The sequence below is a fragment of the Poeciliopsis prolifica genome, unplaced genomic scaffold (genome assembly GCF_027474105.1).
Source record: "Poeciliopsis prolifica strain line A6 unplaced genomic scaffold, Auburn_PproV2 SCAFFOLD022, whole genome shotgun sequence".
Lineage (NCBI taxonomy): Eukaryota > Metazoa > Chordata > Actinopteri > Cyprinodontiformes > Poeciliidae > Poeciliopsis > Poeciliopsis prolifica.
The window spans coordinates 6426520-6444630 of record NW_026562397.1 but is presented as its reverse complement, the minus strand read 5'-3'; the positions used below and the strand labels follow the sequence as shown (position 1 = coordinate 6444630).

At 36.6% G+C, this 18111-nt stretch overlaps 1 pseudogene; it reads left to right on the top strand.

The window, feature by feature from the left end:
* Positions 1-848: 848 nt before the first annotated feature.
* On the top strand, positions 849-15585 carry LOC129370020 (neprilysin-like; annotated as a pseudogene).
* Positions 15586-18111: the final 2526 nt, after the last annotated feature.

The following is an 18111-nucleotide window of genomic DNA, read 5'->3' as shown; positions in this document are numbered from 1 at the left end:
TCAATCAAACTTGGACATGTACATATTATTAATTTCGTGCTCTGCTCCACAGCAACAGAAAAAGCCGTTGAAGTACAACTCAAAACCACTTCTTTCTTCCTCTGTATCAGCGCAGCAATGAGGAGACTCGTTACCATAGCAACTGACAACAACAAATACAAAAATCACTGAAATATTTCCCACACAGAAAGCAGAACATTCTGTCTGTGGAAGTAGTATAGTTTTAAGCTTAATGTCTATTATGTGATTGTTAATAAGTGATTGCTGTCTGTGGTAAAAAGAGAAAACTATAAATATATCTCTGCACTTGAAGTTACTGTATGGCTAGCTCTATGGCGAGCTCGTTGTTACTGTTTCTTACTCTTTCCATTGTGTGCAGTCACAATATCTGGGATCATGAGCGCCCCCTGCCATGAGGCAAGAAAACTGCCTGCCTCGCCTCGGAACTGTTCTCTGCCGTTTATGATGGCTATTCAGTACACGAAACACGTTACACACACAGTTGGGGACTAGAAACACTTTACATTATTTACATGAGCTAAATTATGGAAAATAAGTTAATACATGTTTTTAATAATTTTATTACCGACGTACAAACAGAAGGAGTATGCTCTCATCAAGTGAAAGGTTGCGCAATCAGCTCGCTGCTGCCTCCGAGCATTTGAATGGAAAATTAAGAAAATTCAGCAATTTTGAAGAAAAAATATTCAAAATTGGTTACGCTAAATGAAAAAATAAATACTTCATAGTACAAACCACCGTGTGAAAATAGCAATATAGATTATTTCATCATTCTATGTTATTTTTCCTGACCGCATGCCACTGCCAGCCACATATAACTCGGTTCACGTCAAAGAGCGTGACAAAAAGCGTGACAGGCGTCAGCTCGGTCGCCATGGCAGCGGGCTCGGTTGAACCAAATTTAATCCGTAAGTTTTTCACGTTTTTCTTCTTTTGTTTGTTTTGTTGTGCTGCCCAAATAAATTATGTATTTTAATCTACACATAGCGATATTTTTTCTACCAACTTCGTCTTATTTATTCAACAACCGTTGGAAATACTTTACAATGTCCTTTAAACACTGTTAGCAAACACTTTATTCACACGACAAGATATTTAGTTTCGTTTATTAGGAATAATAATAATCTGTAAGGCAATTACATGTGTTCGCTTACGACGTTGTCTGGCTGCTGAGGTCTTGAAATGTCTGTTTTTACTGTTTTTTTATTATTTTTGCTGTAGTCATATTTATAGCTAAAGGCTAATGTTAGCTTGAGATTGATTCCAGATGTCCTGCATTGTTCAGTTTAAATCATTTTTGACAAAGGGGATTACTATTTATGTGTTTATTTTGTATATTTAATTTATAATAATAGTAAGTCCGAATCTGTTTGTCTCTGTATTTAAAGGAATTAAATAGTAGATGTTAATAGTAAACGTGGCCGCCATATCGAATTTGATGAATATGCCATAACCAAATTGCATAAAGCGCTGTTCTACAGCTATTTTAAGTTCATGCCTGTCATTGACATATTCTCTCACACAAGCTAATATGTTTGAAAGCCCAACAACAAGGTATATATAATGACAAGGTAAAGTGTGCCAATTAATTATTGGCACACTTTAGAGTAAAAATATAGGTTGTAATGAACAATATTGTAATTTAGTCAGTAGATTATTTAAAATGAGAATTTATTTATTCTTTATCAATAGGGGAAGTGACATCACCAATCGCCATGCTCTTTGCAGTGAAAAGTAACTGATTTTCTGCATCATTTTCCCTTTTCCAAAAGTATTTGCTCTCCCATCCAAATTATCGGAATCAGATGTTCCAATCACTTCAATGGCTAAAGGAGTATACAGTTAAAGCACCTAGACATGCAGACTGTTTTTGCAAACATTTGTGAAAGAGTTTGAACTTCCACTGTGATAGGATGCCACCTTTGCAATAAATCTAGTTGTGAAATTCCTCACTCCAAAATATTCCAGGGTCAACAGTCAGCTGTATGATAAGAAAATGGAAGTCCTTGGCAGTGACAGTAACTCCATGAAATTGTGGGTTAGCACAGTGATAGCAAGTTCGTCATTTAGTTATTTTATCTTGGTGTCTGTTGGAGGCATTGAGGTCCTTCTATTGACTGTCTGTTGAAGTCTCGAGGCTGGTCTGGAAGAGCTTTCTTAATAAATTGACTAATGGTTTATTCCCCATTAGATCAGATGATGCAGCCAGTGAAAGAGGAGACTTGAGGATGACAGAGACCGATACTCCAAAATCGGCAAGGAAGCCCCGTTGGACCCCTCTGGAAATGGGCCTATTTACTGTCGTCTCCTTGTTCCTTCTTATCATTGTTGTCCTCATCATCTTGTTTGCCACCCAGTCAAGTGAGTGTTTTAAGTAAAGATTAGCACTGATACTGATATGTTTTAGGCATGTATTCTTGTCTTTAATAAAGTCAAACAAACGTGTGAGCAAAACAACGGAATCATCTATTTGAAAGGATTTGTCTAGGACATTCATTAGGTTTCACTAAGAGCATGCACAAGTGCTGCCCTTTGCTCATATATGTGTATATGTGTGTTCAAACGTCCCCTTAATTTTAATGATTCAAAAACACTGTCTCAAATTTCTTGATCCGAGGAACTGCATATGTCCTTGAAAGTGTTTTTTATTTTTCTTTTCAAAACAGGATGATGATCTAAGAAAATTGAAAAGAGCTATTATTCATTTTCTGCTGGTCTGTCAGTGCATCAAAGTGTCACTTGACTGACACATTTCTGACAGAGAGAAAGTGACACTTGAGAGGAGTTTGCGTTACGTATATGCAACAAATTAATTAATAACAAGAAATGCAGAAGAAGGAACTGATTTAGATGTAATCACCACTGGGTGCTGAAAAACCCACTGAGTTATGGAAATGTGTTTTACATTCTCTTGCAGATAAAACTTGCATCACAGCTGACTGCACACATTCGGGTAAGCAGCTTGTGTTGCTTGTTTTCTCTCTCTATTGTTTCATCCTGAAGGCTTTGACTTCTCCCAGCGGGAGCCGGCATGGGAAAAGTGAGGCTGCAACAGAAGCATTTTAGACATTGCTCACTGAAAATGGCCTCTTCGAAAGAGACATGTTCTCTTTCAGTCAAAACCACAATAAAACAGATATGATCAGCCCTAGAATTGTGCATGTTCTACATGTATGTATTTTCAATCAATCAAGGAGTTTGTTTCTTACAGGAAATGAAACAGACATCTACAAAGATAATAAAATAATGTCCATCCATCCATTTTCTTTGCAACCTTATCCCTAGTGGGGTCAGGAGGTGCTGGTGTCTATCTCCAGCTACGTTCTGGGCGAGAGGCGGGGTCACCCTGGACAGGTCGCCAGTCTGTTGCAGGGCAACACAGAGACAAACAGGCCAAACAACCATGAACCCACAGTCACACCTAGGGAGAATTCAGAGACCAATTTACCTAGCAATCATGTTTTTTGGACTGTGGGAGGAAGACGGAGTACCCGGAGAGAACTTGCGCATGCACAGGGAGAACATGCAAACCCTGTGCAGAAAGACTCCAGGCCGGGAATCCAACGCATGACCTTCTTGTTGCAAGGCAATAATGCTACCAACTGTACAAAAAATAATGTACAAGATTAAATTTATTAAAAAGAAAATTCATCTTCCTACTATTTACATTTGATTTATTAAATGTCACGTTGAAAATTGTTTGTGTCCTTGAAACAACAGAAAACTTAACTAAAATTGATAGTAGAGCAATCTAGCCCATTGTTTAGTGATATTTCTTTGGTCATGAGCTCCAAGTCTTAGAAATTGGAGCTTATCCAAGAGGTTAAAAAACGGGACTGGCCAAAGTGCAACCTGGAGGCAATTTGCGGCCAGGAGAATGATTGTGGGCGTCCGTTGATAACAATTCAAGAATAGCATGAATTTTGTTTTCTAGATTATGCAGGTGATGCAGATCCACATTTAAATTTAAACAATATCAGTCTGTCTTATTTTGAAAGACCTTTTGTCTGGAGCACCTATGTCTTGGTACACAACTGTATTAAATGAAGCGTGGCTACTCTTGTCAATGCTCAAGTTTCTTTCTCATCAGTTAGACCGTCTTTATGTTCTTCTGTCTTGTTGCTGCTTTGTTGTTCACTAATTTATTTCCCTGCCTTCCAGTTCTCTCTCTTTGTAAGTTTTATTACAGTCTTGACAGTCTTCCTAGCAGAACTAAATTGTATTTCATCTGCATAATTTGATAGGGCTTCTTCCAACTCATACTATTGCAAACTATTTCATACTTGTTCAAGATTATTTTCCCCTTCCAACAAACCTCTCAATTTCCTGCAGCGTCTCGCCTCATTAAGAACATGGATGCTAGCGTGGATCCTTGTGACAACTTCTATCAGTATGCCTGTGGAGGATGGCTGAAAAAGAACGTCATCCCAGAGACAAGCTCCAAATATGGCTTGTATGACGTCTTAAACTCTAACTTGGAGGTCATCCTCAAAGGTGACAGAATTTTAAAAGGTTTTTTTCTTCTGGTTCATGAGTGTGAGATATGAAATAATTCATTTAAAACTCAGCTTCATTAACAAAAAGAAAAAAAAAAGAAAAGGCCTATTTTAGAGTTTGGGGGATTTTCACATTGTGAGGACTGCAGTTGAGCAGAAGTCTAATAACTACTATCAAAAACAACAAGGCAAGTTAAGTTTATTCCCAAAAAATATTTCACTTGAAGGCATCTTGAAGTGGTCACACCTTTGAATTAAGAACATAAGCAGGCTGACAGTTTCTATTGTAAGAACACGCACACACTGTTGGAGCTAAATCTAAAAACAGCTCTGCATCATTCTGCAAGCATGTGCTGCTCCACATACACCCTCACCTCTGAATTTTATCAGGTACTCTGATTTCACCTTTATCTTGTCCATTTTTCCATGTGTGCTTTTGTTTGTGCTTATATGCAGGTGTCCTTGAAAAGAAGGTAGACAGGGAGGCTGCTGCTCTCACCAAGGCAAAGACACTTTACAACTCCTGCATAAACGAGAGTGAGTCAGCAGACATAAGATGTGAATGGACTAGTTCACTTTAGATAAACTGTTATGTTTTGTATTGGCATTCTTTTGTGCAAATCCCATTTCTTACAAAATGTGGAAGATAGAAATGTAATATTAGATATAATATCAAAAATTTCCATTTCACTTTCATCAATGCTTCACTGTAGAATTAATTGAGCAGAAAGGAGGACGTCCTTTGTTCGACATGCTGCCAGATATTTTTGAGTGGCCCATAGCTGTGGACAACTGGGAGACTGTCTATGGTATTACATTTTTACCCATCTTCCCCTCGCTGCCATCATGCTATAAGTCACTTATTGCAGTTCCTCCCTCATATGTCCTTTTTTGTCCAATCCTATTTCTTCAGGGAAAACCTGGAGGTTAGAGGATGTCCTTGCCAGGTTAAATTGGAAATATTCAACTCAACTTGTGGTTAGCTTTTTCGTTGGCACCGATGACAGAGACTCCACTTCACACATCATTCATGTACGTAAAAAGCTTGCGGCTGTAAAACCCCTGATAGTGCATCACAGTGAATTAGAATTTAGTCAGTTAATTTTTCACTAATTTTAACAGAGAGGGTAAACAACAATTCAAGCATATTTGTTTTTTTAAGTTTTTATTATTTGGATTTAGAGTTGATAAAAATCTTGAAACAAAATCTCCCAGAAAAGATTTGAACAATATAAAAATATAATTTTGGAATAAAAAATAGTCCAAAATGTTCTGCTTTTGTTCTTTTATGTTGCAAAGACCCCTACTATTTGTAAAACAATAAAATATTTGGCATCAGTAGGAAAATTAACAATGGTTTTGCAGTATTTCAACTAATTAAAACCAAAAACCTGTGAAAAATAGTTAATTTTCCTATTTTATAGCTGATAAATCAGACATACTTAAATTCTTGAACAAGTGTCTCTTGTAATGAGAAAGTTCAATCTGTTGGCCAAACCTGGTTACATAATGATCATTATGTCAGATAACTAGAATATTGTCTTGATTTTAAAAAAAAAAATTTTTTTGTCTTCCATTCTTTGTCAGTTTGACCAACAAGCGTCCTTTGGCCTCTTGTCCAAAGACTACTACACCTGCAAGGGTCGCTATGCAAAGGTATGCTGACATGTTTAATAGTTATTTAAACATTTATCTTATTTTTGTATTGGGAAAACAAACATCAATGTGCTTTACAGGCATGTGAAGCTTATGAACAGTCATGTTTAATCTGGCAAAGCTGATCCGCACTGAACCGGGATTGAAATTCAACGAAGCAGAGGTGAAAGCAGAGGTGAAACGAGTTGTGGATTTGGAGAAAGACATCTTTATTGTGAGGATAGATCTATTGTTTCAGAGATGACTGAAATGTACACTCATGACCATGCCATGCTCTTGTCTTTGCTTAACTAAAGGACTTCACATTTGTTTTTCCCTCAGTAGGGACAGCATGTTAATAATTGGTTAGTCAAACAAAAATACTTGGATCAGTCAACCCAGCTGAAAAACTCTACTCTTAATTATTAAGAATGATGATAAAAAAAACATTCATTATTGATTTAGCCATTGAATAGCTTCATTATAATCACACTAAGTTTCCCTTAATGATTTGATTAAGTAAAAAAGGTATTACTACAACACAAAGAAATATTCCTCAAAAATCTTATCTAAAGCCCTATTAGCCTATTATCTCATGTAATAATTAAATTACTTCCCAAGAACTGCTCTAGTTTTTCCACCTTAGCCTCTGTCTAAGACCTGACCTGACAAACATAGTTGGAATGTTTGCCCAGAAGACACTGGTAGAAACGCAGCCAGTGCAGTTCTCTACCAGTTCTGGACTTTGGGATGTAGAAACTTTGAATTTGGAACTCATTTAAAGACAGCTACTGACACTGATCATGTCTACGGCACAGCCAAAAAAAAATAAAATCTTTTGCAGTATTAAATGAAAAGAAAAACATGTATGGTTTGGGGTGTTAGGTGGGCTTATTGGAGCTTTTCTTGTCAGCAACGTCTGTGGGAAAATAACATGACCCTTTTGTGGTTTCTCTAGAACCTACCATTTTCTTCATACATGCTGTTTTTTTTGTTTTGCTTTTTTACTTCTGGTCTACTTGTACAGCTAAAGTAGTGGAACAGTCAAATGTTAGAAAAGTGTGGCCACATTTATCCATTTAGTATTTTAAAGCCCTGGCATATTTATTAGCATTTATGTAACCGGCATCGTCCGGCATAATCATCAAAGTATACTAGCAAATTCAGAAAAAGTTCACAGTACTAAATAATTTTGGGCATGAACACATAATTTTGTGACAAGCTTGTTAACCTGTCACACCAAGAATTTCCTATCAATCAACAGATTTGTAACCCTGTTTTGTCAATCTGCGCTTCTCCTGTTGCTTACATGCTGTGCTTCCTCTCCACTCTGCTGCTCATTATTACAAAGCAGTTAAACCATTCAAACTCTGACATTTACAGACCTGAGGCCTCCTGGGTTGAAAATGCTTCATGCTTCTGGAGATATATTGAGAGCGTACATGTGTTTCGATTCCTCCTAGGCCACTGACTCATCAGAGTTTCGGAGGGATCCAGTGTTTCTTTACAACAAGATCGAACTGAGGACTCTGAATAGAATCTTCTCTTTTGAAATTGACTCTCAGGTAATGCTAACATCTTAGCATGTGAGCATTTCTATAATTTAAACTTGGCATCAAATGTCTTAAACTTGATTTCCTTGTGTGTGTTTTGGCTCATCCTGAAGAGATTCAACTGGAGTTATTTCACAGCTAAGATAATGGACAGCGTGAACATCAAGGTTCCCGAATCGGAGAAAATTATCAACTACTCCCCCAGATATTACGGAAAACTCAAAACTGTATTAGCCAAATACACCAAGAGGTATGGAAGACAATACCTGTCAGAGATGTTTTTTGTTTTCCAGAGAACTTGCTTACCTTTGCAGTAATTGTATGCGGATTATGTCGATCTCCTGATCCTTGCTGCATTTTGTTTCTCAGGGATCTGCAAAACTATGTGGTTTGGCGGTTTCTTATGAAAACAATAGGGACACTGAGTCGAGCTTACAGAAACACCAGGAATGATTTCCTCAAGGTACACACCCCCATATCACCTTGACTTGTTGACTTGGGAAAATGTCTTTCATGAATGTCCTTGCAATGTCTTTATAACAATTTCAAAAATGCAACTTATTGTATTGGTGTAAAAAGTTACTTGTAGCTGTTGAAAAAAAGGTGCAAGGAAAATTTATAGATGTTACATTTAATAGTCTCTGAAATGTCATTGAAGTAAGGAAGATCTCAGTGTGTTTGAGAAGGGTCCAATCTCAGTCATCAAACATGAGAAAACATGTAAGGAGATTGCAGAATCTACTAAAGAAGAAATGTAGCCAAAAAATAATTCTGAATGACCATGATCACTTAATCGTTTGGTGAAATCAAATAGAAGAAATACAACAGTGGATCTCTGGGCTATGCTTAATCGTGAAAGTAAGAGCATTTCCACACACACAGTGAGAAGGGAACTCAATGGATTGTGACTGAGCAGCTGTATAGCCTTTAGAAACAACTAATCAGTGAGGCTAACTGGGAAGAAAAGCTTTAGTTTGCTCTGGAGAATAAGGATTGGACTCTGGAGCAATGGAAGACGATCATGTTGTTTGATGAGTTAAGATTCACCATCTTCCGGAGTGATGGCCGCATCAGGGAAAGAAAAGAGGCAAGTGAAGTTATTACCCATCATGCCTGGCGCCTACTGTATAAGCATGATCTGGGTTGTTGCCCCAGGTCTTAGCACTGTCAGGTTAGGTCTATGTTCAGCAACACTAAGGTTGAAAGAATAATGTAATCTGACGATTCTATACTGAATGACCAGGTTACTTCATCAATGGATTTCTTCTTCCCTGTTGGCAAGAGCACATTCCTAGATGACAATGTCAGGATTCATCAGATTCAAATTGTGAAAGAGTGGTTCATGGAGCATGAGATATCATTTTTACACCACAGAGTCTAGACCTTTGTATCTTTTTGCTTCGTTGACCTTTGAATTGGTCAAAGAAGCAAAACGTTCATAGAATTTTTGACGGAACAGCAAATGTGAGAATTTGTTGAGAGGCTATTGGCCTTGAGCTCTGTTCAGATGACTAAACAGCAGCAGGGAGACTAGTTATAATCAGTTTGGGGAGGAGATTTATCTCCCAGCAAGACAATGACCCTAAACATAACACCAGTGCTACAGTGGTTTGGATTCCGGTCTGTCATGACCAGATTCACTGCAACGTTTATGTTATCCGTTTCAGTGCAAGTAGATCTACCAATCAGATTATCAGAAGGGCTCTGAGTTCAGCTCCATGCTACAGAATAATTCAGCATTACTTTGTTTTTGAATTGCAATTTCTCTTGAACTGTCTCTTGATAGTTCAAGGAAATTCAAATGTTCAGGCAATGTGTACTTTATTTTTTGTGTTTTCTAGATTCTTGTAAACTTTTTTTCATAATCCATCTTTTTTCTTTCGCTCTACGTCCTGAAAGAGAAACCGATGAATAAAGTATTGCCTTGAAATTTCTCCTTCATTCACAAATTTTCTCTCAACTTCCCAATAGGTTCTGACCGGTACAACATCAGAGGATGCCGTGTGGAGACGTTGTGCACTTTCTGTCAACGCCATTCTGACGAAAGCTGTGGGACGGCTCTATGTGCAGGAGGCTTTCTCGGACAACAGCAAAGAGCTGGTTGGTTGAGGCTGAATTGGGCTGATTATCAGATTAAAAAAACTTTATTGAACAGCTTTATTTTACATTGACAGTCTGAACTGATGACATAAAGAAAGTGAGTGTTTTTATGTATTCACATGTAGAATGAGACAGTTTAAGAGACATCTGTCTCGTGTCTGTGCCTCAGTGTTATCTTGCTTGCATCCACTGGAAGCAGCTGAATGAGGCGTCCTTGTTATTATGCTCAGACCACCGATGCTGTAAATCTCAACTGTGTGCCTCTGTGCATGTGCATAACGCAGGCTTTGCTGCAATATTGTTTCGTGTATGAGTAACATCCTCGTAACTCTTAAGCATCTCAATAAAGATGTTTGCCTACTCAGATCACAGTAAGAATTCTGAGATTCAAGTTAGAAATCCCTTACATATAGATGAATCATTATAGAAATGATTTCTGAGATTTATTCATCTATAAGTAATTAGATATTTTTGTATATAGTTTTTTTCTTTAAATTCAGAAGTTTGCATACAGTCATACTTATATCACTGTATGATATAAGTGATATTTCATACAACTTCATTGTTCTTCCTTACATTCTTTACACACTGCAGATTATTTCCTGGTTTTGGAAAACTGGCAGTTCAACTGATAATGACATTGACCCTGGAAATATTTGAAGTCGAGCAAATTTTTATTTCTTTTAGTCAAGTGTATGGCCAAGTCCTCCAAGAAAAATCCTGATAGAAATATTAAAATTTTGAGTATATGTTATTTTTAAAACAATCATGTCAATGCAGTTGTCATATTAACAGACTAATATGCAAGTCTGAAACGTTCTGATATGTGGATATGTAAAGCCTAATAATTTTAGGAACTCTGTTAATAGTTTGACATAAATTATATTTGTCTTATTTCTGATCCAATTAGAGTTGATGAACAACAACAGAAACAGCAGAGCACCTTTTCATGATGCATTTTCTTGTTCTATCATTGGCATCTTATGACATTGCTCTCTCTTTGGTGTGTTGGGAGATTAGATGGAGGAACTTATTAAAGACATTCGGGAAGTTTTCATTAGTAACCTTAATGACCTTTCCTGGATGGATGAAAAGACCAAAAAAGCAGCTGAAGAGAAGGTGTGAACATCAGTTGCAAGAATCATCTTATTTCTATTTAGAACAACAAATAAACCAGGTTTATTCTCATTTTCCTTTTTGCTTTTGTTTTTCAGGCCCGAGCTATCCGTCAACGCATTGGTTATTCTGAAGACATCATGAATGACGAATATCTAAACAATGAGTACAAAGATGTGAGTATTTATGAAAAAATTCTGTTAACCATATTTCACTAAGTTCTTTGTAACAAAAATTTCTTCAGGAAAGTTGCATTTTTTATCCTTCCTAAAACATCCCAGTGAATTTTTGCCTGAAATGTGTTCCTCTTTTTTCCTGGCTGTGTTACTGTTAGCTGAACTTCAGTGCAGAGGAATACTTTAAAAACATCCTGCGGAGCAAGGAGTATCGTGCCAAGAAATACCTACAGAAATTGCGAGAAAAAGTCAAGAATACGTAAGGTTTTTTTTATTTTGTTTTTTTTTGGTGGTGGCGGTGGATTTACCAGCTTTACTCCAGATGTGTTATAAATGAAAAGTGCATGGTTTGATATTTAAATCTCCTGTCTTATTCATGGTCCTAGCAGAGTGAACTACTACACTGTTTACCTAATTTATTCTTTGTGCAGTGTGTTCACTTTATACCACAAAAACTCCTGCATGCATTTAGAGTTCAGCTTTAACAGCAGAGTCAGACATTAACCTGGGGTGTTAAAAGCTGTGTGTTAATTTTACACATTTTCTTCACGTAGGCTTTTTATTGCCTCAATGTAGTTTCATAGTGTCATTGTTTGATAACACCTCTCTCATTTTTTATTTATTTTTTCAAGGTGGTTTGTTGGAGCTGCTGTTATCAACGCCTTCTACTCACCCAACTTTAATGAAATTGGTACCAAATAAGCATCGGAAATTATGTTCAGCCACAAAACATAAATCCTAAGATATTTTGAAATTTAAAAATTGTTTCTCTGTCTGTAGTGTTTCCTGCTGGTATCCTTCAACCCCCTTTCTTTAGCAAAGGCCAGCCTAAATCTCTCAACTATGGTGGAATTGGCATGGCAATTGGTCATGAGATTACACATGGCTTTGATATCAAAGGTAGGATTTTTCTACTTCATTGTTCTTCCTTACATTTTGCTGGGTTACATTAGTCTGTGAACACATCAATTTCCCCCTGTAACTGGTATCAGTTTAGAGAAGAGCTTTGCTTCACCTTATTATGCCTTTGGCCTCAGGATACTTGTAATAGTACTGTAATTTAAATTATTTTCCACCTCAGGTATGTCATCTGCATTCTTATTTACACATGACAAATTCTAATATCTAACAATCATTTTTAGCCTTAAGAAACTTACAGTTTCAAACTACAAAATTCCATCCAGTTTAGTCATTTTAATTTAACAAGGGAAGTGCAGAGGTTTCTTCTGGCTCTTTGGCCCATAGAGGAACATGTTTCCCAACCAGGTGTGCTACATTGACAGATAAATTAGCTTAATTCCAGCAAGTGGAAACCATGAATAAACTGACAAAAACAACTTGGAAAAACAACTGTATCCAACCAGTTCAATACTCCCGATTCCCACTTCTGATCTACATCATGGCGCTTCGAATGATTGACATACATGCAAAGGGTCAATACCAAGGGATCCCCTTTGTCAACAATGCTGTTTTAACCTAAACAATGTCACATTATCTCCTAGCTCCCATCTGTTCTATGTCTGCAGGTCGCAAGTTTGACAAGGACGGCAATCTAAAGGACTGGTGGACTCCTGAATCTACTGAAAAATTTCTGCAATTCTCAAGGTGCATCGTTGACCAGTACAGCAACTTTTCCTGGGACCTGGCTAATGGTCTACATGTATGTTCACACAGTCAATTGTTTCGTTTTTTCCTATTTTTCTGGAACATCACATGAAAAATTCCATTAACTTCACTTTTATGGATGTTACCAGAATTCCTGTTGTCTTTGCCAGCTTATCCATCTGTCATTTTTCAATCTTTCTTCCTGTTTTCCAGCTTCATCTTCTCTCTGCTTTAGGTCTCTTTAGTGTTTGTGTTGACATACGAGTACTTCTCCTTTTATCCTTCCCCTGTATTGCTCCTTTCAACAATGCTTCTTTTCCTCCCTGGGTGATTCGTTCTTTTAACCCAGAAACTGAAATCTGCAATTTACTGAAAATATGGAGGGAAAACTTTCAGGTCTCTTTATCATTTTTTGGACTCTGCACCTATATTTTCTCCTTAGTTGAATGGCGACAACACCATCAGTGAGAACATAGCTGACAATGGAGGGATTCGACTGGCATACCAGGTGAAGAACTTAAGAGACGCTGTAAAAATGTTTTGTTTACATATGTGACCTGCTTCATACAACTTGAAAAAAATGTCAAAGTCTATTTGTCAGGACGTTGACATGTTTGTTAGGTTGTATGAAGGCTGATATTGTACCTCCAGATCAACAAAGTCATTAACCAGTTTAAAGTCATTACAACTCTGCAAAAAGATTTCAATGTTATTTAAACAAAAAAAATGATCTTGTATGTCAAAAAAACAACTAATATGACAGAATTTTTCTTGCAAGCTGCTCCAAGATAATTACTCTGAATTAGAAATGCAAAGAGAAATCGCTTTGTCATCATTGCTTTATACATTTTTTTGCTTGATCAGACCTGACCAGTGACTGGTCTGGCACATAATCAAAAATTCTATTTTCCTTCCGCTCATTAGTGCACCAGATAAAGGCACAACCAATTATGTCATTTCTGTCATAATTTGAAATACTGAAAAGTGTTTTGAAGAATCTTATTCTCAATTTCCAGTCAAATTTCTTCCAACCTGGACTGTGGGTGATCTTAAAACCTTTTTTCACAGATCTCCTCCCACTCCTCATCTTGAATAACAATATTCAGTTCCCACTTTTGCTTTATATCTATAGAATAGTCGGAGAAATGCATTTGTAAATGTTTATATAAATAATATATATTAGACATAATTGAATACTGACATAAAAAGTGATAGAAATGTTTTTTTTTTTGTTTTTTTTATCACTGTTTATATTTAGACATACTCCTTTTTTCTTTGAGATCCTCCATGATTATTTCTTTCTGCTTTCTATCTTCGGTGGTGTGGCTCACATGTTTTCAAACTTTTTTTTTTTTTTCTGGAAAAAAATCAAATGTTTGATTTTTGCTTTCAGTATAATACAACAAAGGACCTGTTTGAATTGGCAATACATGTATTGCAACAGCAAATGTTTACTTTGTATCGTAGAAGCTGTGGTAGCAAACATAAATGAGAAGTATATGTAGCGCATTACTCAAAAATGCATCAATCAAACATTTATTAACTGTGTGTAAAATATAAAAAATTTTGTATTTTATTATAGGCATACAAGAAATTTGTGGAGAGGAATGGAGCGGAGCCACTGCTGCCTGGAATCGACCTTTCACATGATCAGCTCTTCTTCCTTAACTTTGGACAGGTAATCAAAGAAAATCTTTGATATTAATGCATTTTAATAAAGTTCAGTATTAAATATTTTTCATCAATATTTCTGACACAATTCATTCTGACTACTGTAATAGTTACTTGATAATTCTTTACTGTAACTCAATTATGACCTGCTTTAATTTGTAAAACAATTGGCATTAAAATGAAAAATAGTTTAATAGCAGGTTCATGATGAATGACACTGACCAGTTTAGTAGAAGTCCAACCTTTTAATTTTAGGCATTGGCTGTTCCTATTTTTTTTTTTTTTTGTCTTGAGAAAAATGCCATTCATGAAAGTATGATCTCAAAGTTGTGAAGTTGCTATCCACCTATTTAAAATTGCAGTTTCTATTTTGAACATTGTTCACGGTCCTTATGTCAGTATGCAGTAGGAAGCATGGTAAATGAGCTAATAGCATTTCCAAAGCTTAGATAACACAAATAATATAGAAAAACACAACATGGCACTGCAGTTAAAGAAAATGTCAGGATTTTTATTTGCCTTTTGCAAAAATGATTATGCTTATTGGGTGGGATGGCAGAAATACAGTAGGATACCTGACACCCCTAATATTGAATTCAGGAAGCTCTGTACTTGTCTGATATGTTACATCCTGTATGTATTTTTAAGATTTGGTGTGGATCCTATCGACCAGAGCAAGCCGTTAATTCCATTAAAGTAGAAGTGCACAGTCCAGGGATGTTCAGGTAATGACATGAAGTCAGCACTTTGTGACATAAAGTACAGTTTAAAAAGCAGAATCCCTCTGACACAAAGTTCACTTGCTAACTCCAGTCTCCTTTGTATGCTCTAGAGTACTTGGCTCCCTTCAGAATCTTCCAGAGTTTGCCAGAGCATTCACCTGCAAGAAAAGCAGCAACATGGTCTCTGAGAATGTTTGTCGTGTTTGGTGACCTAACGACCTCTGAGATGGGCAGTTTTGTTCTGCGTTTCTGCCGGTACGATACCTCTCCTGTATAACTGCTGGAGCTCTCATGGAGGCCTACAGGGAGATGGAAGCTTCTCTTTGTTCTTTACTGGATGGACCACAGCTGGTGAACAGGCAGCGCAGCATCCAAGATGGATTGTTGTCCCAAAAGGAATAACCCTCATTGGTTGTCTGCTGTTAAAGTTTGTCTCTCAAACTGTAACACTGTTGTCCATTAAATCAACTCTCCTGTTCACTGCATACAATCACTCATTCTGTTTTTTTTGTTGTTTTTTTAAAGTTTTATTCTGTTTTTTGCTTTCACATTTGCTTATCCTCTGAGCCTGCCAGTGTTTGTTTATGGGTGAATGTGTGAGTGTGTTTCAGTCAAAATGCTTTACAAGTAGTAGGCAACAGAGTGGCGGACAGAAAAATGTTTTCAACCCACTCGCGCATTAATACGCCGCCTACCCACTCTCATACATGCAACAGGGCCGAACCACTGTATTCTATGTGGGACTCAGCTGGAACTCTCATAAACCTCGGCTGTTTTCAGCCTCTGTCTTGTCTGCAGATTTTCTCTACAGTTTTACCATCATGAACCATTTTAGTTTAAGTAAAACGGGACTTACGTTTTGTAACAGAATACATTGCTGCATTTTTTGTTTGTTTTTTCTGTGACAAGTGGTCATAAATGACTTAAGATGACAATCTATTTATTCCAGACCTTTTTTCATAAATTGTACTGAGCCTCCTTTGTTTTTGTGTGAATGTTTGCATTGCTTGTTGTCTTGTTAAGAAGTAAAATAAATAGTCTGCACCACTTATGCCTGGCTGTTAGCTGGCAGATGGTGACATAAAAACACTTTTAGTGGCCTCAAAGGGTAAAAATATTAACTGCACCACTGAAACTCAGCTAACCTGTGCTTTCTAAAATTCAGATTTTCATGCCAATAACAAAGCTTGATGTGAACATATTGCACGCAAAATATTATGTTAGCTTGCTGGGTTAGGTTAGCAATCTAAAAACGACAACATTTAGTTTTTGTATGTAAAACTAATAACCAATAATAATCTTGTCATTATAGAAACCATGCAATAAAATGGCATGTTTTATTTTTGTTATTAAACAAGACTTGAGAACTGAGCTCACTTCTAGTCAGTTCACACATCTAACTTTTGTGAGATCTATGTTCACCTGGTTAGAATGCAATACTCATTCAACACAACAGCTCAAACTCTGGAGTTTTATGTTGGCACAATGGTCCACCATTGCAGTCATGTGATCGGGAAGTCGTAGGTTCAATTCCAGCGTCCTCCTGCCACATGTTGAGGTGCCCCTGGGCAATGTACACAGGGAAATCCTTCTATTTTGAACTATGTCAATTTCTTGAATTTAATTTCACGGATTATCAAACGATAAATAAATATATTTTGATTTTTATGCTCTGTTTTAAGAAAATGACATGTGCTTTCTTATTGTGTTTATCTGTCTGCCTCACCTTTTCAGTTTAATTGAACACAGTTGTCAGCAGTAGCACAATATGGTCTGGAGGTGGCAGCATTGTCTCTGCTATATTTCTGTCTAATACCCTTAAACATAGGATGGATGGTTTGTCTTTCAACTCATCTCAATCCATATTGGCCTGATCTGGAATGTGGGAATTTATTTGTTTTCAGTACCTATTGTTATTTTTTCTTCTTATTTTTTTTTCCTGTGAATTCAGTGAAAGTTTTTGCTGTTGTATTCATCGACATTATAGACAATTGTTGAGCCAATTTCCACATCCTACAGGATTTTATAAAGGCTCATATTGTCAAACATACTTCGAGTTTCATTCAACATTTCTATGAGCAGCACAGCCAGTTGCTTGAACATTGCGGTAAGAAGGTATTTAAAGCTAGACACTTCATGGACATATAAAATAGTTTAAAAGTTGTTTCAGGTTTTCAAAGTCAACTAATTATAAATATGTCTCATCTAGCTGTCCAACAAAACCCAGTTATTGAAGCATTGAGGAGGCCACCATCCATTTTAAATCATTTCTACAACTGCAGTGTGGTTACCTTGTAGAAATTTCTTTTCACGGACTGAATACAAACAATTTGAAGCCTGTTAATCCATTTATTTTAGTCGGGTGTGTCACTGTAAGAAACCTAAATATGCAGGTTATTCTTGGTGTCTATGAACATTTGTGTGAAGCCCAGATTTATATATATTTTTTGTTTACTGATATTGGTCTGTGCATTGGCGGGGAGAAACAGCAGCTTAGATCACAATCCAAAGAGTAGAAGCTAATTTTTGAACAAATAGATAGAGGGATCTATTGTCTCTGACTGTAGTGTATCTCTTAGGAATGATAATAATGTGAAACCTGAATTCAAATTCTGGTGAGGAAGTTTTACATTCGGAGGAAGGGATGGATGAATTTGTCTGACATTACTTATTTACCATCTTAAATTGTTGGTAAGCATATTGATTGGCCCACATCAATAAGAACTGGTGTTACACATTGAAATGAACACAACAGGCCATAGGTCAAATGCGTAAACAGACCCGGCTTTGCAATTGAACCTTTTGGCCTTTTAATCTTGATTTAAACTTTCAACGTTATTTCAACAACTCAAAAACATACAACTGAAAACATATGTTTACAGAAGCTATATAGAAAGACACACATTTTTTCAAACCCAAAAAGTTGAATGAAGTCATACAATTTAAAAGTCAATTATCACTAATATCGACCAAATAGAAACATATTTACTGTTAGGTATTTTCCTCGAACCTACAA